Source organism: Artemia franciscana, chromosome 17 (genome assembly GCF_032884065.1).
Source record: "Artemia franciscana chromosome 17, ASM3288406v1, whole genome shotgun sequence".
NCBI classification, from domain to species: domain Eukaryota; kingdom Metazoa; phylum Arthropoda; class Branchiopoda; order Anostraca; family Artemiidae; genus Artemia; species Artemia franciscana.
Genome location: NC_088879.1, coordinates 3060797 through 3083527, shown reverse-complemented (window position 1 = coordinate 3083527; position 22731 = coordinate 3060797). Strand labels below are relative to the sequence as shown.

General features: G+C 36.0%; 1 protein-coding gene and 1 long non-coding RNA gene across 2 annotated transcripts in view; one reads left to right on the top strand and one right to left on the bottom strand.

Annotated features, from left to right (window-relative positions):
• The window catches only part of LOC136037695 (uncharacterized), a gene marked incomplete in the record, with an annotated part of 547833 nt that overhangs the window by 260305 nt on the left and 264797 nt on the right, over nucleotides 1–22731 (top strand).
• On the bottom strand, nucleotides 7551–20367 carry LOC136037700 (uncharacterized). The gene is made up of 4 exons (XR_010620020.1): nucleotides 20241–20367; nucleotides 16102–16188; nucleotides 11519–11634; nucleotides 7551–7998 (listed from the first exon to the last, which is right to left on the bottom strand). It is a non-coding gene; the product is annotated as an uncharacterized LOC136037700 (long non-coding RNA).

The following is a 22731-nucleotide window of genomic DNA, read 5'->3' as shown; positions in this document are numbered from 1 at the left end:
AAGCATTAATTATTATTTGGGTCAGCTTAGTGGTAATGCCGAATCATAAGACTAATGTCAAATAAAATGGTTTTTAAATTCGCTTTGTTAAATTTATGAATTGTTATTACACAGATTTAGTAGGCAGTTATATTCTTAGTTATACATTAAATGTGTACCATCTATTACGGGAGAAGTTGTATATCCTTTTGTTGTCTAATGGGGGGGGGGCCGGCCTCTTGTATAAGTTTTCTGGGTTATCCTGCAGGTCAAAGGAGCGGAGAGATTAAACCTCTCAAGCCTACTTGAATTAAGCCTACAATGTGAAGGCTGAAGGGGTAATAGCTAATCCATAGACGCATAACTTCGTTGAGTATGAACTAAAATATAACATTCATAAAATTACCCACGCAGAGGTAGAAGGTTTTGGGTAGAGGTATTTCTTACAGTAAAATTTTTCCAAACAAACTTCCCTCATTTACAAAAATTAAAATTTTGACCATTCAGCCCCTGGGGGCGGGGGGCTGAAAAACTGACAACGAATACATTAACACAGAACTTTTTCGAATGTAAAAGAACAGACAACATTTGTATATGTACCCGCGCCGAAAAGCCCAAATTGGGGACGGTAGGGCAAAATTACCCCCTATAATTTTTGCTCCTCTCCCCCCTTGGGTTTTGAAATGTACCAGAGATTAGAATTTTACAGAGAAAGAATAATAGGCTTATGAATTCCATAGAGAAAATTCCCTCCTTCCTTTAGGTTTTGCAAATACATTTACTATCCCCCTACATTTTCGTGAATTGACATCCCAGAGAGCTTCCACTCTTTATATCTTGGATAGTCATGGATATGATGGAGAATGAGTATAATTTAAATTTGAAGAAAACAGGCTTTTTCAAAGGAAAGTCCAGAGGAAAATAAAATCTTGAATTGCCTAGAAATTACGATCCGGTCCTGGGTATTGAGGGGGCTCTTGTTCGAGAGTTCTGACCCTCCTAAAAAATAAAGTTACAGGTTGTTAAATATTATGTTGGGGCCCTTGTTGGAGAGTTCTGCTTCACTAAAAATATAATGACAGACTATTAAACATGATGTCGGGACCTCCTGTTCAAGAGTTCTGCCCCTTCTAAAAAATAAAGCTATAAACCTTTAAATAATGATGTTGGGGCTTTTTATCGAGGATTCTGTCACTCCTAAAAATAGTTACAAGCCTTTCAACATGGTGAATTCATTCTTTTTTCAATTTAATAAAACCATCCCATTTCAAACAGATGTTGAGTAACCCCCTGTTTGATAGCTACTGCCCCTTCCACCAAGTCCCCTAAAAAAATAATTTTATAGGCTTTTCAATACTGCTGAATAATATATTCTCGTTCAGACTAATAAAACAAAAATCATATCCAAATGATTTGAACTGCCGGTCCCACCCCTGTTCGATAGTATTGGGGAGACAGGGGGGAGGTTTGAGGGCCCCTGGCCCCCAAAAAATAAAATAGATTATTAAAACGATGAAAATTATAGATTTGAAAAAAAAATAAGCTGGTAGTGTTATTTTTCTTCCAGCAGGCGAAATTATCAGCGCCATCAACTTAAAGGGTCAACAATCTCTTTGACGGTATGAAGACACCTGTCTTGTTGCACCATCAGCATTTTATGACAGTATCTGTGCCCAAATTGAGACAGAGAAGGCCCCAAAGGAGAGTGAACGAGAGGCATTAAACATATTTTGTGAGATGATCCTAGATAGTATAAATCCCCCAACTTTGACTTAGATAGTTTTCCAGCCAATCTTGGTCTTAATGCAGAATTTTTGGATTGGGTACAAGAGGAGTTAACAACCAACACAGTCCAGAGACTCTTGGCAAAGATAGAGTGGCTATCCCTCCTAAACACTCACAGTGACCGTAAAAGGAAGCTGGGGGTGTGGGGCAAAGTGAAAGTGGCTCATCCCCTGTATTACTATACTTCTACTTGTTGAACTCTGCCTTCTGCAAAATATATGTCTATAGGGCAGACTTTGGGATCCATTTAACTTAATTATAGTGGGCTGTTGAATCACGAATTCTACAGACATAGTATTCTCATATGGGGGCAGGATTCGAGCCCTTCTTGAAAAATAGATACAGGATTGGGGAGGTAGGGATAGGATCAACCCATCCATCTCACATTTTTTTTTTTTTTTAATTAAACCAAAAATCGGATGATTTGTATTAGTATTGTATACAAACTGAAAATCACTTGACCCGGACTTGCACAATTCTGAAGGGGTACTTTCGGGTTGGATAGATAGTATTATGAATAAATAGGATGACTGTAATGGAAAGGGGAGTGGGTCAGAGGTATTATTTATTGAGAATTTATATATTAGTGTGTCTAATTTCAAAAAAAAAAATTTTTAAGAGGTGGGAGGGGAACGCAGGTACAAAATACAATTCAGATTTGAGGAGGTGTAGTAGTATTCAAGAAATTTGTTTTGAAACAAGGTTGCGTTGCTTCAATGCGCATTTGTCATAGCAGCCCACAACAAATTGCAAAAGGGTACTAGTAGGGTAGATTTGGCTGATTTGGCAGTAAATGGGCCCAGAGAGGGGCAGATTTTCCTAAGGTAAACTTTAACTGTTTAAATGGTCAATATCAGTAACACTTAAAGGAGTAAATATTTTTAAGTGGGCCAATGAGTATTTAAGGATTGGTGCTACTGTTTTACAGTATGATACAGAGTTTGAGGAGGGGGATGTAAGGATAAAAACAGGGTAGCATATTCAGTGAGGGCTCCGTCCATTGAATCAGTGAAACACTGGGTATGACTTCTTTTCGAGCTTGCTAAAGAGGCTAATTCAGTTCCACATTTTTTCTATAGTACATATTTTTCGGGGAGAGGGGAGGGGGACAAGCTACTATTATCTAATGTGTCAGTCTAGATTCCACACCAAATTAATATCAAAGCACTCTTTTAAGCACTATAAGCGTCATGAGTATCAATCTGTGGAGACATTTTCGGGCGACAGTGTCATCTTGTGATTCAAGAATTTTTAGAATTTACTAATGGCAAGATGGCGTTAGTTTACGAGGACAAACTCACAGATGGACATGATACATCCAATTTAAATAGAATCAAAGAACATGAAGCCATTGCTGCCTCTTTTGCATATGGAAAAAGAGACTCGAGAATACGATGCAATTGGTAGATTTTTGAAGCATTGGACGGGAAAGATTTTGTGGTTGCAGCCATGATTGCACTTATTAAAACTCATAATTAGTCAATTTCATAGGTGGGCAATACAGCCTATCCAATGACCCTTTAATCAGAGGACAAGTTGGCCATTATAAATAAGAAAATGTATTCAGTGTCTGAATTGAAATTTATTGAGAGTCCAGGGCAGACACCAGTTCACGCTCATGATCATTTACACAATCTTAATTTATCGCGGTAATAACTTTCTCGGACTGGCCCATAAATCTTGTAATTTAAATATTAAGCAATAGTTATTCTACCGTTTAACATACACAATTCCAACTACGATTTGAAATTCATACTGCCAGCGTTGATACGTTCGCAGAGAGCTGAGGTTGAATATGGCACATGATGGATGGTTATATTTCTTATAATATCTTACCCAAATCTTCTTAGAAGCTGCTACATTTAGATTTAAAATGGTAAACAAAACATTATTATAATACGTGCTCGAATATGATCCGTTCTTTAGATTCCTATTTTTTCCCCTCAAATCTATAAGTCTATTAATTCAAGCACAGAAAAGCAATGATTTTAATAGTTTTCCCCTCCTTAAACAGCGCTCTCCAGATGATGAAATGCATGATTTGTTAATGCGTAAGGACATATATATTTGTTAACGTGTAAGGGATTTAATTCTTAAAATTAGCAGAGAGAAAAGAGATTTGACCACCGCTGTGAATAAGAACTTATTTGTAGAGAAGTACTTGAGAGGAGGGTATGTTTTCCATGGGAATCGTATCATGGAAGCTGACCCGACCGGAAAACGCACAGGTGAAAAATTTTGACATAGTTTTTCGTAATAGATAGATATGTGTATTTCAAAAACCCGTGGGCCATATACACACAAAAATATAAATAAATAACAAACAAGCAAGGAAATTAACAACAGTACGAACACGCACAAAAAAACAGAATTCAACGCAAAAAGTACCTAATCTAACTACAAAAGAAATTAATCATATAAAACATTTTCTTCTTAATAAAGATTTATCTATATATACTCCCACTCGAAATATTGTGTTTGGGTTACTATTTTGTAGAATACCCGGAAGCATCAAATGAATCCCATGCAAATAAATTTCCCGTAAATCCAAGAGCACCGGGCATTTCCGGAGAAAATGATCCAAGTCTTCATCATCATCTTTACAAAAGGGACAAACATACCGCCTAAATCTAAGCATTAAAATATATCTACGTAACTTTAAAGAAAACAGGCCCATATCACCTTTCAGAATCTGTGAATGAGTTGTCTGATGTACACCAAACACTCTTTTATAATACTGGAGCTGAAGTGACTCCAGTTGCTGTACCGTTTCTCCACCCCATATCTCTGCTCCATATTTTATCACGGGTAAAATTTTTGTGTTAAATATTCTTTTATGCATTTTTAGGTTTTTGATCCCCATTATCCAAGCATTTGACTGTAGTCACCAACATTTTTGACAATAAAATTACCCTATTTTTACCAGTGAGCAGTAAAAGGTCATTAGTTGACATCAAGTTGCTGAAGAAACTACAAGAAAACTGACATTTATTTTACGTCCTAGGCAATTCCAAACCAAGGCTTAGGAAAGCTACACTCAAACGTGAGGTTGAAAAAGAGTTCAATAATCTCTTATCAGAGCTTTGTTTAAATTTAACTGAGAGTGATGTTCTGCTGCTAGAAGTATTTTAGGAACAGACAAAGCTAAATTATTCACTAGTGCGTGCCATAGCTGGCAAAAACAAGGGGAAGAAATTTAAAAGGAAAAGTGTTCTTCAAGTAGGCTGTCCTGAACACTTGAGTGTTCTTCAAAAAATCGGGCCATATATTTGAACATTAGGGGGAGGGGGGATAAGTATAGCGGGTTTGCATGCCTAAGGTGTTAGTTACAATTATTCTGCATATTATATAGTAAGAATAGTTTCCCACCTACACTGTCCAAATATTTTACCCCTACGGAATTCACTTTCAGCAATAGTTTTCCACCTTCACTTTCAGCAATATAAGTCAAGAGTGTTTTACATTACTCACGATTTAAGATTTAGACAATGGTCTGTAAGCACAGCTGACATTTAATATAATCAATATTTGAGTCTAAATTAAGAAAAGAGGCGCATTTAAGAAAAAGAGGCTGGGGGAAATTTTCCTTCCACTAAATTCCAACGGCTGTAAAAGAGCTTCTTTGTACTTTTACAGCCGTTAATTGCTGGACTTTTAAAAACTATTTCCTAAAAAATGGCTAATCCCCACAAGCTGACACCAATAGAATTGGTCCTTTCGCCAAAACAGCACTTTGAGGGCAATCTAAGTAAATTTATCAACAATATGACAATTGCTGACAGTGAAAAATTAATTTTACTACGAGTGGAAGGCATAAACCCTACCGTGAGAAGCCGCTAAAAAAAATTCCATTGATTGCAAAAAGGAAACGCCTCAACTATAGTCCTGGTTGAACTTCGCTGAGGTAAGGATGCTGGGACTGTTTTGAAAAACTGTTCATTTTAGTTTTATTGATTTTATCCTTTTGTAAGTTGTTTTTTCTTATTTGTATTGCTAAGAACGGCTCTTGGACATAGGGCCGAAATATTCATTCTAATTTGTTTCCCGCTGTCTTAAAAAATTCTTTATTGTTCTTCTTCTTTTTGGCGTTAGAGATCAAATAACGATACTGAAAATACTCTCCTGGTTATTGACATTCTAATGAATCTATTTGTCATGTTCTATCTATATACCCGAGCAAAGTTTTCTCAATAATTTCAAAAGATTTCACATGTGCTATGACAACTGGAAACGCTTTAATCTTTAACATTTTCGAAAATGTCATACAATCCTCTTTGTATTTCGCACGGCCGTACGGTATTGATCTTTTGAAGGATGATCAAAATTCTTCATCAATAATTTTATTAGGTTCTTAAAAAATTCCTCTAGCCTTCTCATACAAGCCTAGATACCCAAGAAAATACCCCAAGGTTTTTGGGGGTTAGGATGCTCTTCTATACACCAGAAGCTATACAAAAGTAATTTATGCACTATCATTTCACCGAAAATCCAATACATGAAAACGATGTGTTTTCTCCCAAGAAAAGGCAGAATTATATTCATATAATGGTTTTTCAGTTTGACAATAACACATCTGAGATCATCAATACAGCATAGACGTCCATAAATAATTCTTTATTGTTCTTCTTCTTTTTGGTGTTAGAGATCAAATAACGATACTGAAAATACTCTCCTGGTTATTGACATTCTAATGAATCTATTTGTCATGTTCTATCTATATACCCGAGCAAAGTTTTCTCAACAATTTCAAAAGATTTCACATGTGCTATGACAACTGGAAACGCTTTAATCTTTAACATTTTCGAAAATGTCATACAATCCTTTTTGTATTTCGCACGGCCGTACAGTATTGATCTTTTGAAGGATGATCAAAATTCTTAATCAATAATTTTATTAGGTTCTTAAAAAATTCCTCTAGCCTTTTCATACAAGCCTAGATATCCAAGAAAATACCCTAAGGTTTTTGGGGGTTAGGATGCTCTTCTATACACCAGAAGCTATACAAAAGTAATATATGCACTATCATTTCACTGAAAATCCAATACATGAAAACGATGGCAGAATTATATTCATATAATGGTTTTTCAGTTTGACAACAACACATCTGAGATTATCAATACAGCATAGACGTCCATAATCAAAACATATTAAATTCATTGGTTCCGCATTGCCAATTTTTTGCCATTAAATACATAAATCGAATTCTCGAAGTTAACAATCTTAAACCAAACAGACTACGCTGAATTGCGCAACTCTCATTTAACTCCCCCAAACAACTAGCGGTGTTGGCTCTTTAATGAATACGGAACATATTTTCAACAGAAATTATTCTTTCTCCGATGGTTTTTCAACATATTTGAGAGAATGAATTATTTTAGTCATTTCATAATTATTATTTCGCCATTAGTAAGCATATAGATACGGTAAATTCTGGCATTTCGACAAGCAAGATCGCCTTTCCAACTTTTATCAAGGTTCACTCTATATATAAAAAAGCCTAGCTACATCTTTTTAAGTTTAGCATTAATCCGTAAATATAAAATGGTGGGTCCAGAAACAGATCTGTCGAAACTGTTTTTGAGACATAACCACAAAACCAGTTTTCCTTTATGACATCCCCATCTTAAAAGAGGATGTTCAAACTTATAAGTATCCAACACATGTTCGTGTATAATAAGTGATTTTCATTAATTGTTTTGATGAACGCCGTTTTGTATTTTATCTGTCTTGTACTCCGTTCCTATGAACTATCCCTAACTCTAGGATCAACAAGTAGTTTGCAAGAATGCAAAGAAGCAATATTTTATTGATTTAATTTCTGGTAAAATAAGGGGAAAAAACTGGTCTTGAATGTTGAGTCAGGAAGGGGTTCCTTGGCAGGAGCAGAGGCCTCATAATGGCACAGCTTCAATGAGCAGTAAATTCGTTAGGTGAAGGATGAGCAAAAAAGAATATTGATCAGAAAATTTTTTTAGGGTTCTATTTTTTTTTGTAAAATATGAAAAGGTGAGAGAAAGAAAAATACACACGAATTTTACTGAGATTCTATTTAACTTAAGGTTTAGAACCCTTGATTTTTTATTTATTTAAACTTTAAAATTATAAGAAACCAGTTCTGTTGCACTGTCTTTTTATGTAAAAATAAGCGTCTATACACAAAAAGACGAATGCAACAGAAAACAGGCTTATACAGAGTTAGAAATTTACTGCCCAGCAGCTACTTTACTTCATTACCTAGAAAAAAAGAGGAACGTCAATCATTTACAGACAATAAATACTATGTTTTTCCGACCTAAAAAATTTATAAAGGGATAAATATTGAAGACTGGCTAAATATATTACAAGAGCGAAAACCTCAAGGTGGTTGGGATGCTAGGTCAAGACCTTTTTTCCCTTACTTTTAACAAATCCCTTTAGACTTTCCTGGCTCATTTTGTTATGTAGAAAAGCACAGAGACAAATGCATTCCTTCAAATTCAATTAGCAAATACAAGAAAAATGTTTAAAAATGAAAATGTGTATAAAAGTTCCATTTGATAAAGTTGATCCACACCATGTTTCAAGAATTTCTGTGTAATTATGGATCATTAAGCACCATCTATTAAAAGATGAGGCCGTGAGTCGGTATAAGCATAGATGATTTTTTGGAGAAGAATTTTCTGGGGAAAAACTTTCATGGGTAAATAAGGTGTAATTTGAAAAGTTAAAACTTCAGAAAATAAAATAAGTTTGTTTTTGTAAGACAAGATTTTATTCCAACAAAACGTCTATCACAAGCCCAAAAGGGCCGAATTCGCTCTTTAGTGTCAGTATAAAAAGAGCGCTAAGAGTTCATATGGCGCTTGTGACGAAGTCGGAAGAGTCAAGAGAACATATGGCATGAGCTCTAGCAAAATTCTAAGAATCAATAGGTTGATTTAAAGAAAATCACAGGCTTAATAAAGGTCAGGATTTAAAATAAGAGCTCTAAGATACGCGCTACTTCTAAATTCATTAAGATCTGATCACCCATTTGTACCAAGTTTCATGCCACCTGGTTTCATCTCTCCTCTCTATGAGTTTTCCAAGATTTTCTTTTGTCCCCTCCAACTCCCCACAGTGTAACCAGATCTGCTTGGAATTTAAAATAAGACCTCTGAGACATGAATTCCTTCTAAATATCAAATTTCATTAAGATCCAGTCACCCGACCCTAGGTTAAATTACCTCAATTTTTCTAGTTTTTTTTCGAATCAATACCCCCCCCCAACTCCCCACAGAGAGCAGATTCAGTCCAGTTGTGTCAATCACGTATTTAAGACATGTGCTTATTTTTCCCACCAAGTTTAATCCCAATCTCTCCACTCTAGGCGTTTTCCAAGATTTCCTGTTTCCCCTCCAACTCTCCCCAATATCACCGGATACGGTCGGGATTTTAAAATAAGACCTCTAAGACACGAGTTCCTTCTAAATATCAAATTTCATTAAGATCCGATCACCCATTCGTTAGTTAAAAATACTTCTTTTTTCAATTTTTCTTCTCCCTCCAGCCCCCTAGATGGTCGAATCGGGGCAACGACTGTTATAAAGTCAATTTGAGCAGGTCCCTGACACGCCTACCAATTTTCATCGTCCTAGTACGTCTAGAAGCACCAAACTCGCCAAAGCACTGGAAATCCCCCCAACTCCCCCAAAGAAAGCGGATCCGGTCCATTTACATCAATAATGTATCTAAGACTTGTGCCTATTCTTCTCACCAAGTTTCATCCTGATCTCTCCACCCTAAGCGTTTTCCAAGATTTCCAGGTCACTCTAAATATCAATTGTTCGACCCCAAAATTGCATACTTCCAAAAAAAGCTTTTGCACACTTTTCTGAATTATTTTTTTTTTTAAATTCCTCTCACTTTAACTTCTTTCACAACAAAAAGGCCTTACATTTAATTCAGGGCTGAATTTGTAATAAGGACATATTAAGGTCTTTTTGGTATGGTTGATGATTGCTAGGGCGTTCAGAACTAATGAAATACTGCCACTTCTATTTATCTTAGCCCAAACCAAAGAGTTTTAACTTGTTTGCATTGAACTACAGTTTATTCTAAGCTGCCCAATTTTAAATACATCAGTCTGTTAATCTTCAGTCAATGTTATCTTGTGAGACAAGATAACATGTCTGGAATATGATTTTTGATTTTTAAAGCCAGGTAAGGCCTTGAGGTAAAAGTCACTTCAAACTTTAAAGCAAAACCTTTGAAATAAAAAAAAATCGTTACACTTATACAGCTTTTGAAATTGCAAACAGGTACATTTGTGAAAAGAGGACAAACATATTCCATGACAGGTCTGATGCACGAAATGTAAAGTGGCAGAATAGACTCATCAGGGAGAAGACTTTTGCATCTTAGGATAACTCCTAACTTCTTAGAGAAAGAGGATCTAATTTTACTGAGTTGCTCAGTCCATGAGAGTTCCGAAGAGAAATTAGCTCAAAGTAGGCACAGTGTATCAACTCGTATTATTGCCTCTCCTTTGAAGACGAAATCAGGATGAGCCCTCATATTAAGCGCCTTAAAAAGTAGGAGCTCTTCCATTTTTGATGCGTTAAAACTTTCAAGCCATGCATCTGCCCACACCTCGATTCTCTCCAGGTCAACCTGGAGTTCCTTATGGGGTTTGCTGGGATCGTCATCTTTTGCAATTGATGTTTTTGTTGCCGTGTCATCAGCAAAGTGGTGAGGTTTCTTCACAAGGTTGTCCCCTAGATCGTTTACGAATACCAAGAAGAGTTGGCCCAAGAGTACCCCCTTGGGGTACTCCTGATAAGATTGGATGTGCTTTTGATATGAAGCCGTCGAGGACAACTTACAATGATCCTTGACAAAAAAAAGTCAGCAAGCACCTCATTTAGTCGAATATCAATTCCACATGCTTTCAGTTTACAAAGAAGTCCCTTTTGCCATACACGATCAAAGGCTTTCGCGATGTCAGAGGAGAGAAGGCAAATATCGTGACCCTGAGAAAGGAGCTCAACCCACTCATGATTTACAGCCCAAATGAGTGTATGTCATCAAAGAAAAACTGAAACAAACAAGAGCCAAGAGCTCATATGGCACTTGTGACGAGGTCGGAAAAGCCAAGAGCTTCTTCCCACCAAGTATCACTACGATCTCCCCACCCTAAGCGTTTTCTAAGATTTCCGGTTTCCCCTTCCAACTCCCGCAAATGTCACTGGAACCGGTCGAGATTTGAAATCAGAGCTCTGAGATTTGAAATCTGGAAACCCTGTTCCTTGAGTTAATTACACTTCTAACTAAGTTGCCAACTACTGACGTTCAAAGTGAATGAAAATTAACACCAAAAAAGAGTGATTTTCACTCTTTCACATCCCTTCTGAGGTAAAAAAAAGAGTGCACTTCACACGAAAAGTGTCCAAGTTGGCAACCCTGATCACACCTGGCCTTTCAGGTACTTGCTTGCCCGTCAATAAGATAACGATGACATGGTAGGCAAACTTGTTGAAAAAGTGAATTTAGTGATTTTATGATACGGATTTAAAAAAAAAAACAAGTTTTCTAACTGAAAGTAATAAGCGACATTAAAACTTAAAACGAACAGAAATTACTCCGTATATGAAAGGGGCTTTTCCTCATCAACGCCCCGCTCTTTATGCTAAAGTTTGACTCTTTCACTTAACTCTTCTTTTTAAAACAGTAAAAAAAACTTTAGCGTAGAGAGCGGGGCGTTGAGGAGGAAAAGTCCTTTCATATTCGCTCTCACCTGATGAGCTATCACTTGCTGATGAGCTCGAAAGGAATGATTTGGCGCATTGTGAAAGCAGATCTTCTTCATCTGAAGTAAAAAATTCTTCTTCTTTATTTTTCTTCTTAGCTGATCTTTAAAAAAAAATCATAAGAAAAAATCTAAACAATAGTTAAAAAAATTAAAAATAATGATAATAACAATTATTTATTCCTGCACGCTCTTACAAATAGAAAAAAAGGGATATATATATATATATATATATATATATATATATATATATATATATATATATATATATATATATATATATATATATAAGTAAGTTGTTTCTTTGTGTGTCTATTGACTGACGTCATGTTTGAGTGTCAACTGACGTCATGTTTGTTGACTGACGTTATTATAAGGATTGAGCTGTATGTCGTCATGAAGTTGTTTGCCGACTGACGAAATTACAGACCGGGACACCGGGACACAAATGACGACCGGGACACAGGGAATATAAATGACGACCGGGACGCTCAAAGAGAAATTACAGACTGGGACACCGGGACACAGGGAATATAAATGCCGACCAGGACACAGGGACACGACTACAACGGGGACGCCGGGGGCACAGGGGGGATATATAAATGACGACGGGGACACAGGGAATATTTGATTAGCAATCACCATCAACAAAGCTCAAGGGCAATCATGACGTCATTATAAGATGACACTACAGGCCGGGACACCAGGACACAAATGACGACCGGGACTCAGGGAATATAAATGACGATTAGAATAATGAGGTATAGATCTGAATATGGATTGTTTTTCCCATGGACAGTTATATGTTGCATGTTCAAGAGTCGGTAAACCTGACAATCTATTTATATGAACAGACAATGGGACAGCGAAGAATGTTGTATATTCGCAAGTTTTACGTAGTTAAAAACATATATATATATATATATATATATATATATATATATATATATATATATATATATTCAAAGGTGGGACAAATGGATACAGCTACAATGGCGCGTAACGACTTACGCGCGCGGTGGGGGCTTGGGGGGCGCACCCTACAAACTAGGTGTTGGGGTGGCGCGAAGCGCCACCTCAACAGCTAGTATATATATATATATATATATATATATATATATATATATATATATATATATATATAATGAAAAGAGAAATCACCAATGCTGAAGCACAAAAAAAAAAAAAAAAAAAAAAAAAAAAAAAAAAAAAGGAGACAGAAGGAGAAAAGGAAGACTGTTTTCCTAAATTAGTGATTAATATAGACCAGCACTTGAATGAGGCCTTAACCCTACTCATCCATACAATCACATAGGTCAAACAGCATAGCCACACACAATCAACCATAAAGAATAATCCATGGACAGGCAGTCATGTCGTCAATAAGTATAAGTCGTCATTTACCAAACAATAGAAAAAATAATATAGACAAATAATTCAGAGGCAACACCCAACATAAGGGCTATATATATATATATATATATATATATATATATATATATATATATATATATATATATATATATATATATATATACTAGCTGTATATAAATATATACATATATTTATATGTATGTATATATATGTATATAGTTAAACCCTTCTAGAAGAAGAAAGAAAAGGGGGAAAGACCCTCAAGAGCCATTGCAAGCACAAAGGGAGTCGAATTAATGTTTCAGTTACAAGGTCTTCTTTTTACGAAAACAGGCAGCTAGTACGTCAACCAACCTAACCGTAGCAAGGATCAATCCCTTGGCCGCTATATTGTCAAGCAGATCACCGATCCTCTTTGCTACCTGCTATAACTTAAAACGAACACTAGAAATTTTAATTTCCGTTCGAAAGCACACTTTTCCATTCCTCTAGGACCATTATTTGGATGCGACCTACCCTGGAAAAATACAACAACACAAACAAACAAAGAAACACGCATCCAAGAAACAATCATCAAGATTTCTTGACTTTTAGGGGGTATTTTCACCTTTTTTCGAAAATCAGGCAAATTTTCTAAGTCTCGTAACTTCTGATGGGTAAGACTAAACTTCTAAGAAAACATAAACTTCATCATTAAAGTACGTGAAGAATGTGAAGATGCACAAAATTGTGGTGGGCCACTGCCTTTTCTGAGTACTTATTTTGCAAGATAACACGACATCAACTGGATCATGCATGTTCAAAAACTGTAGGATGTGATTTACATTCTCATAGCGGGCGGAAGAGCAAGAAAAGGTAAAAACACGATAAATAATATGGCGTTGGACTTTAAAGTGCCTACCAGCGGTGCCTATCTCCGTTTCATGGCCCATCGGCCAGGGAATGCTATTGAAGCTGGGAACCAGCCATCCTGTACTTTCGCACACCCTTCCTGATTACCTTCCCCAGATTCCTAAAAGTACACATTTAGAGCTGGGTCGACCCAATATTTACGTACAGTATTGATTACGATTGTTTCTAAAACTACAAGACTGTACCCCACTTTCAGAAAATCATCTAAACCTATCTGCTTATCGGGTGATGCGAAAGAACTATTCAATCCGCTTTATAACGAGGGAAGTCTTCTACAAGAAAGTGTACAACTGTAAAGTATTTATCGACCCAACAACCGAGATTCATTTAAATGAGAGGGCACATCATTGTAAGGCACTCCTAAGACCCAGACTAGAGTCAAGACCAGCTAATAGCAAGCCAGAAGAGCTAATGGATTAGGACCAGCAAATATTTTCCATAGAACAGCCAATGGCAAGAAAAGTCATGATTAATAATACTACTACAAACAATTCTCAGCAGCAGCAAGCCGCCTGAGGTCAACAGAGCTACCCACGCTCCTTTTCAATCCCAGTCCATTCAAAGATTTCCTCCTTACACCCTCCCAGGAAGTACCAATCTCCCTTAAAACATACCTTACGACGTCCTCCCACCCCAATGGGGGATAACCTACTTTTCGTTTGGCCCTAGATGGTTGGCCGACAAGGACAATCTTTGGCAATCTGACATCCTTCCTTCAAAGAATGTGTCCTAGGCATCTTAACCTTTCTTTCATTATAGCCCTAGAAACAGGGATTGAAACACCTTTTTCGTACAACTTACTGTTTGAGATACGGTCAGTCAGTCAGTTACCCAAAACAATCCACAAGCAATTTCTCTTTTTAATTTTATAAATTTCAAATAAAACAAATAATGTTACTGTGATATTACGTATACATTATTAGAAATAAAAGTACAAAATATAAAAACAAGAGCTAAGAGCTCATATGGCACTTGTGACGACACCAGAAGAGCCGAGAACTCATATGGTATAAGCTCTAGCAAAATTCAAAGAATCAATAGATTGATTTAAAAGGAAAATTAGACGCTTAATGCCAGCCGGGATTTAAAATAAGAGCTCTGAGTCACGAAGTCCTTCTAAATATCAAAATTCGTTAAGATCCGATCACCCACTCGTAAGTTATAAATACCTTATTTTTTTCTAATTTTTCCTCTCCCTTTAGCCCCCCAGATGGTTGAATCTGGGAAAATGACTTTATCAAGTCAATTTGTGCAGGTCTCTGACACGCCTACCAATTTTCATCGTCCCAGCACATCCAGAAGCACCAAACTCACCAAAACACTAAACCCCACCCCTAACTCCCCCAAAGAGATCGGATCCAGAACAGTTAAGTCAATCACATTTCTACGACATTTGCTTATTCTACCCACCAAGTTTCTTCCCAATTTTACCACTCTAAGTGTTTTCCAAGATTTCTGGTTTCCCTCTCCGACTCCCTCTAATGTCAACAGATCTGGTTGGGATTTGATATAAAAGCTATTAGACATGAGTTCCTTCTAAATATCAAATTTCATTAAGATCTGGTTATCCGTTCTGAGGTTAAAACTACCTCAAATTTTCTAATTTTTCCAAATTAACACCCCCCAGCTCCTCCATAGAAAGCGGATCCATTCCAATTATTTCAATCACGTATCTAGAACTTTATCTTATTTTTTCCACCAAGTTTCATCCCAATCCCTCCACTCTAAGTGTTTTCCTAGATTTTAGGTTCCCCCCTCCAACTTCCCCAAATGTCACCGGATCTGGTAGGGATTTTAAAAATAAAAGCTCTGAGACACGATATCCTTCTAAATATTAAATTTCATTAAGATCCCATCACCCGTTCGTAAGTTAAAAATACTTAATTTTTTCTAATTTTACCGATTTAACCCCCCCCCCCCTAGATGGTCGAATTGGGTAAAATATAAGTTCTATTTTAATCTAATCTAGTTCCTCATACGCCTGCCAAATTTCATCATCCTAGCTTACCTTGAAGTGCCTAGACTAGCAAAACCGGGACCGACAAATCCGACCAGCAGAACTTGCGATCGCTATATGTCACTTAGTAGATACTAAGCGTTATAAGAATTAGGATATTTCATCAATAAGAGAGACCTAATTAGTTTTTCCAGATCAACCAAATTTTGTGGTAAATTTAAAACCTAATTTAAATATACTTCTAAAATACAGTCTTTACGCACAGCTATAATTAAGAAACAACTATCCAATTATTCTAAAATATAATTATTCAATAGTTTATTCTTACCTTTCGTCGAACTTTTTTTCGCTCTCAATCTCCCCGTAATCAGTTATTTCCTGATCCTCTTTGTCTGCGCATCCGTACGAAAAACTTCTGAAAGGAAAATAGAAGCGTAAAAATACAATCAGCATTAATGTAAATTTCAAAATGACATAATTTGAAAATGATAAGACGATCAGACAAGAACTTATCCATCTTTTTGACGGCTTTTCTGCACCTCTTTAAAAGAAGAGTGTTTCTAAGCACAACATACTAACATTGGAAGGGGACTATTTCTTGACAAAGTCAGTATGAAATTTAGCTGTGCAATTTTAATAACATTTAATAGTTAGACAAAGGTCTGATAAGCTGCTTCTTCATGTTCTTTTCTTCTTCTTTTTTAATTACAATTAATAGTTAGACAAGGGAAAGGAAAGCCAGTACTTTAATATAAGATGAAATTCTAATTTATGAAATGCCGACAAGCTCCACGTTTTAAGTTATTGAATTACTGATAGTTTTTCAAATCATACTGGGAACTAACCTTCACCTCCTTAAAAAAATTTCCCTGGAAAATTTCCCTTATATAAATCCCCCGAAAAATTTCCTACTTGCTGAAAATACCACAGAAATTTCTACTTACTTTCATAAAAAAAAAATTCATCAAGTAATTTCTGAGCATTTTTCAAATCATGCTGGAAATCCCCTCTCCCCTCAGTGAAAAAAATCCCTTTATGGGAAGTCCCTTCCACAAGAAAATCCCAAAGAACATGAGAGGGGTGTTTGTTGCCCTCTAACCACATCCAACTATTGAAAAGAGCACAAGCCCTTTGAATTTCCAGTCGAACAAGCTCTTTTTGAAGTTTCTATGCCAACAAATGACAATCTCAAAAATTTCTATCAGATAAAGTTTGATATTAGCCAACCTAATATCAAACTGCTTTTTAGCCAATTCAGTGCTTTATTATCAACTAAAAGAAGTACTTTTGGGACTATGCATAATAGGGGAGAAACTATACCAGGCACGTACGCAGAAATTTTTATTTGGGTGGGGGGCAAAACCTTCAAAACAGCAGATACAAAGTAGCCCTTTTTTTTATTCAGTAACTAAATAAATGCAAAAAAAAAAGTATATCGGACAATACAGATTAACTTTAATCTGTAGTATTGTAGCGGATGGGGGGAAGAAGACTGAAGCCTCAAAAGTACGTTTTAGACTCAGGTTATGTTCATAGCGATTTAGAACCAGAGATTAATCTATTATATCCTACAGAAAGGAAATTTTAGGGTTAACAGTGCAATATGGGTGCTGGGGGGGGGGGGTAGTTCTTCTATTGTGAAAACGTTTATTTCAATAAAAAAATGATAGTTTCCAAAATTGACCCATTAAAAGTTGTACTTTATCCTGAAAGGGGGGGATAAACGCCCTAATATCAAGGATAATTCTATTTTGTTGTGGAAATCAAACTCTCTTTACAAAAAAAAAAAAACAAAAACAGTACAACCGCTAATTACTTCAAAGAGGGTAAAATGTTAGGCAGAAAATGGGTTAATAATTGGGCAGTTACTTGATCAGATAATTACATGCTGTGAAGTCCCAAAAAAGGCTTCATACATGTATCTAGATTCTTAATATACGTCCTACTTTTGCCAGAAATCCCAAGAAACCATGGGGAAATTAAACATTTCATAAAATTTCTGGGGGGGGCGGACCCGAAGGCCCCCCCGCAAGTGCCAGAAATGTACCATATAATTTTTTTGTGAAGACTGGAAAAAAATATTGGTACTTGTGCCAATATTTTTGTGCCAAAAATATTGGTACTTGTGCTTTCTAGAAAAAATTTCCTGGAAAAAGTGGGGGGATTGGCAAGAATTCCTTTACGATTTTTGTTTTTTATTTGTCACTATTTTTGCCGACTAAATGTTATGTGTAAAGATGTTCTTGGGGAAATTTTTAGCGGGGTTAGAATTGTTTAGAGGGTTTTCCTGTGGGAGAAATTTGCAATGGGGGAATTTTCCGCAGGAAAAATTCTCCAAGGGGGAATATTTCTCGGGTGCAACTATCCATTGGGAGTGGCAGAATTTCTGTGAAAAATTATCGCCGGGAAGGGGAATTTCCAACTTAATTTGAAAAACAATCAGAAATTAAGTCTTTCAAGTTAAGTTATGCTAAGGAGAATTTTTCATGCAGAATTGCCCTTGAGAAATTTTCCTGGGGGATTTTCAGCGAGGATGGAATTCTTCGCAGGAAGAACTTTACTTTAAGGCATTTTCTGTGGGTTTATTTTTTAAGGTTTACTTTTTAGTATTACTTAAAAAACGATCAGAAACTAAGTAAAAACAAGCTTTCCACCTGAAAGTAAGGAATAACATTTTAACTGAAAACAAACAGAAATTATTCTGTATTTGCGGGGGGTTGCCCCCTCCTCAATGCCTCATTCTTTATGCTAAAGTTTGACTTTTTATCCCAATTTTATAATTAGGCCAAACTTATGAAGGGGTAAAATCAGGTTTTACTTTGCACAGAAAAGTTGGGTAATAATTGGGGGAGGGAGTGTGCCAAAATCAGTTCCAAGCAGCAAAAACTGCATTTTGACAGAAGAATAAACCCAGACACTTGTTTACGGTTTATTGAAGTGCGTATCCCCTATATTTTTTTTGTAATACGGGTATTAATTTGGATCCCTCTGGCAATGTGTATTATTGGTTAGAGTAGAAGTTTTCTGTTTTCATGTCCTTCAGTATCTATAAGATTTGAAAATCTGTTAATATATTTTAAAATAGAATACTACAGATTTTTCATTGAATTAGTTCTAGGTATCTGGATTATTTACTACCAAGATACTTCACTCAATTTGATTAGATTCTACTTGCTTCGCTATTTTTCTCATCTTTCTGTGTGTTGAATGCCAAAGGATAGCTTTTTGATCAGTGATGAATTGAAAAAGGAACATTTTTTTTTCAACTGGAAGTAAGGAACAATACTAAATTTGGGGTAAAATTCTAGTTAATTGACTTCCTGTTATCTCAGCAAGGGTTTAGGTTAGGAAAATGAAATTTTCAGGGATAAATCTACAGACTAAAGCATGTCCTGGGAAGACATTTTGAAGCAACTACCTCTACTCCTTCACCCTCTACAGGGCCCTAACCTTTGATGACCTTTAAGAATATGTGTGTTATAAAAGTGAGACAACATTGCAAAATAGATCTTCTGCTTAATTGAAGTACAACAAAATTGTTTTCAGCTAAAGAACTTTGCTCAATTCCATTTTATAAGGTTTTAAAAATATGCGAAACATTTCCCAAATTTTGAAGAAAAAAAACATATTGTTATGGCTCAGAATTCTACTGAAATAACAGCAATTAGCCTAAAATGGAATTGAGCAAGTCATGAAGCTGAAAATAATTTTGTTGTACTTCAATTCAGCAGAATATCTATTTTGCAAGGTTTCAATTATACAACACACATATTTTTAAAGATCATCAAAGGTCAGGGCACTTTAGAGGGAGGAGTGGAGGTAGTTGCTTCAAAATACCTTCCCAGGACATACTTTAGTCTGTAGATTCATCCCTCTGAAAGTTTCAATTTTCTTAACCTAAACCCTTTCTGAGATAGCAAGAAGTCAATTAACTAGAATTTTACCTTCCTAACCTAACCCCTTTCCAAGATAGCAAGAAGTCACTAAACTAGAATTTTACCTTAATGCTTATTACACCTTACAAATGAACATATAATAAAACAATCAGTTTGAAAGTTTGATGCTGATGATTTGACCCATTGAGGGACCAAAAAACTGAAGAGAAAATTTATTATCTTCAAGGATATATAAAGCACTTAAAACAAAATGTAAACCTAAACAGACATATTTGTAAATAACAAAAAAAGCATGAAGTGGTAACCTATAGGCTACTCTTTATTTTAAGGTAAGAAATAATGAGTATCCCACATTTGTCAAAAACCTTCTGTTTTACTTGACCGAGAAAAATAAATTTGGATTCAGTACGCAGGGTATATATTTGCAAATTAATGGGATGGAGTCTGACCTCTGTTAATATAGCCTAGGCTAAACATACACACCAAAGGCCTGCAGCTTTTAATAGCCTAATTTTCTAGTAGAACAAGTCGACTATACATCTATAGAAGGTACAAAGAGCTTTATACTTACCAATTTTATTTATTTTACTAGTTCTCAGCCAGCCAAAGGGCTGGCTAAAAGGCAACCCAACTGCTAAGACAAAATGTCGGAGAACTTGATGATGGTGATAGAGGGAATATCCGACCAGAGTTGCAACGTTTTCTGTCTATGAATATGTTACCTGAGTATCGTAAATCTCACACTTAAGCCATATCTTATGCCTCGTTTACACGGAGAGGAAAACTTGACGGGAATCCTGTCTCGGAGACAGGATTTATATTTACACACAGAGGGAAAAGTGGGAAAAGATTCTTGTCCTTTTGGCAGAAAATTTAAAAATTTTGTAAGCATGGATAAAACCAACAGGAATATTATGATAGCAGCCACAGCATCATTATTGATTGCTGCTGCTTTTAAAAGCACCGAAGAAAAAAAAAAGAGAAAGAGGAGATTCTGGGTCATGCCATCTTTTCAGTCAAAGTTAGGATTTTGCAGTCATTTGACCATCTCACCTACACTGCAGGCAGGCTACAGGACTGCTATAGCCAGGTTACAGCTCCTGTTGCAGGCAAGGCCAGCAGACTTGTCTTATAATTATTGGTTGGGATTTTCAGGCGTAGATTTCAAAAATAAGAATTTGTAGGCTACAAATAAGCTTATATAAAATAAGAATTATAAGCTGACAAATAGAATTCTAGCCACGCAAAAGTAAGCTTTGATTTTGTTTTTTTGTATTAGGGCTATTTGGATAAATGTTGGGTTATATCCTGCAATTTGATTCACATAGGCCTTACAACAGCAAGTCAAGAGTTTTAATTTTGGCATGAACCTTTACACTGAGGCTTCAAGACTTGTATTGATGCTTGGAAATCTTTGTTTCATCCTTTTGATGCTCTAGGTTTGATCTTAGCTTGGTAATTTGGGGCCAGAGATAAAACCTTGATGAAGCAAGACCCTAATGGTCACAAAATATTGTTAATCCAATTACTATTTTTACTAGATGCTTCAAGATGTGTTCTTCATCAGAACTCTTTACATTTCAGCCTTACCCTATAGGGCAATGGATTATTTTTCAGGTCAAACTCTAGTTTGGCTACTTTTTGCTACCTTGGAAATGGGTTAGGTCAGGAAAATGGAACTTTCAGTAATGACTCCAGGGCAAAAAATATGTAAAACTCTAGTTTAGCTACTTTTCACTATCTTGGAAAGGGAATAGGTTAGAATAATAGAACTCAGTAATTAATCCAGGGCCAAAAACATATTCTGGGAAGGTACTGCCAAGCTTCTATGTTAACCCTTTTCTGATTTCTAAGTCTTAGAAAATTGCTTACTCAACAGGTCTATACCTAATCTATTGAAATTTTGACAAAACAAGTTTTACCTTAATTTTATATTATCAGTTTCTTTATACTGGCTTTAGGTCTTAAAATGCAATTCCTTTTATTTGAGTAGCATTTTCAGCCATATCAATGGAAGTGTATTTGCATATCTTTAAAACCTTATAAAGTGGGATTGAGGAAAGCTGTGAAACTGAAACCAGTTTCTTTGTATTTCATGTAAGCAGACCTTCTCAGGACATACTTTTAGCCTTTAGACCCATCCCTGAAAGTTTTTTCTAATCTAACCCCCTGGTGCTCTTTTACGCATTGTATAAATTGTGAAGAAATGCCTGGCCTCTTATTTAACAGAATTGGCTAAAAGTCTTAGAAGTATCTTATATCAAAATACATCTGATACAGTTTAATTTTTTTTAGAGATGACAAAGAACAGCATTAAAGCTGAGTATTTGCTTTGCAAGACATGTGTCCCTTCTGTTGTAAAGCATTTTAGATAGATCCTAACCATGGGCGTATTGCTGTTGCAAATGGTTTTGCTTAATTGAGTGTTTGGAAAACAAATAGCAAATGTAAATTTGTTTTTTTATTATTATTTTAAGACAAGAATATCTCAAAGCTAAGCATTCACCATGCTAGTTTGCATCTTAAGTAAATGCAATCCCTGCTGGAGCTTTGTAAAATATAGTGTGTATAGAAGATTAGTGAAAATGGCTGTAAATCCATCTTGGCTTTTTTTCAATATTTTCTTTTTTGAAATAGTTGTTTTACTCTGGTCATAATGGTGTTCCTGGCTAAGTGGAAAGCACTCCCAGTTATAGTTTGTCCATGGGGTACAGGTTTGATTCCTGGTATTGCCAGTTTATTTGTTTTGAATGGGGGTCAGTGATGTTACTCAGTAATCTCAGACAGATTTAAACCAGCTCTAAATGGGCAAATGGAGAAATATGGGAAAGATAAGCAGGGAGGGTGTGCAAAAGCACAGGATTTCTGGCCCCCAGCCCTTCATTGCAACTCTTGGCCAAAGGGTCACAAAGTGGAAATTAGCGCTGCCAGTTTAGACCTTGACATGTCAGTGCTGCCATACTTACTTACTTGCATATTGGTGTTGAGTTTGCACACATTTTATCTCATTGATATCCAAAATCATTTAGACAATCAGCTAGCAGTCTCAAAGCACAATTAAT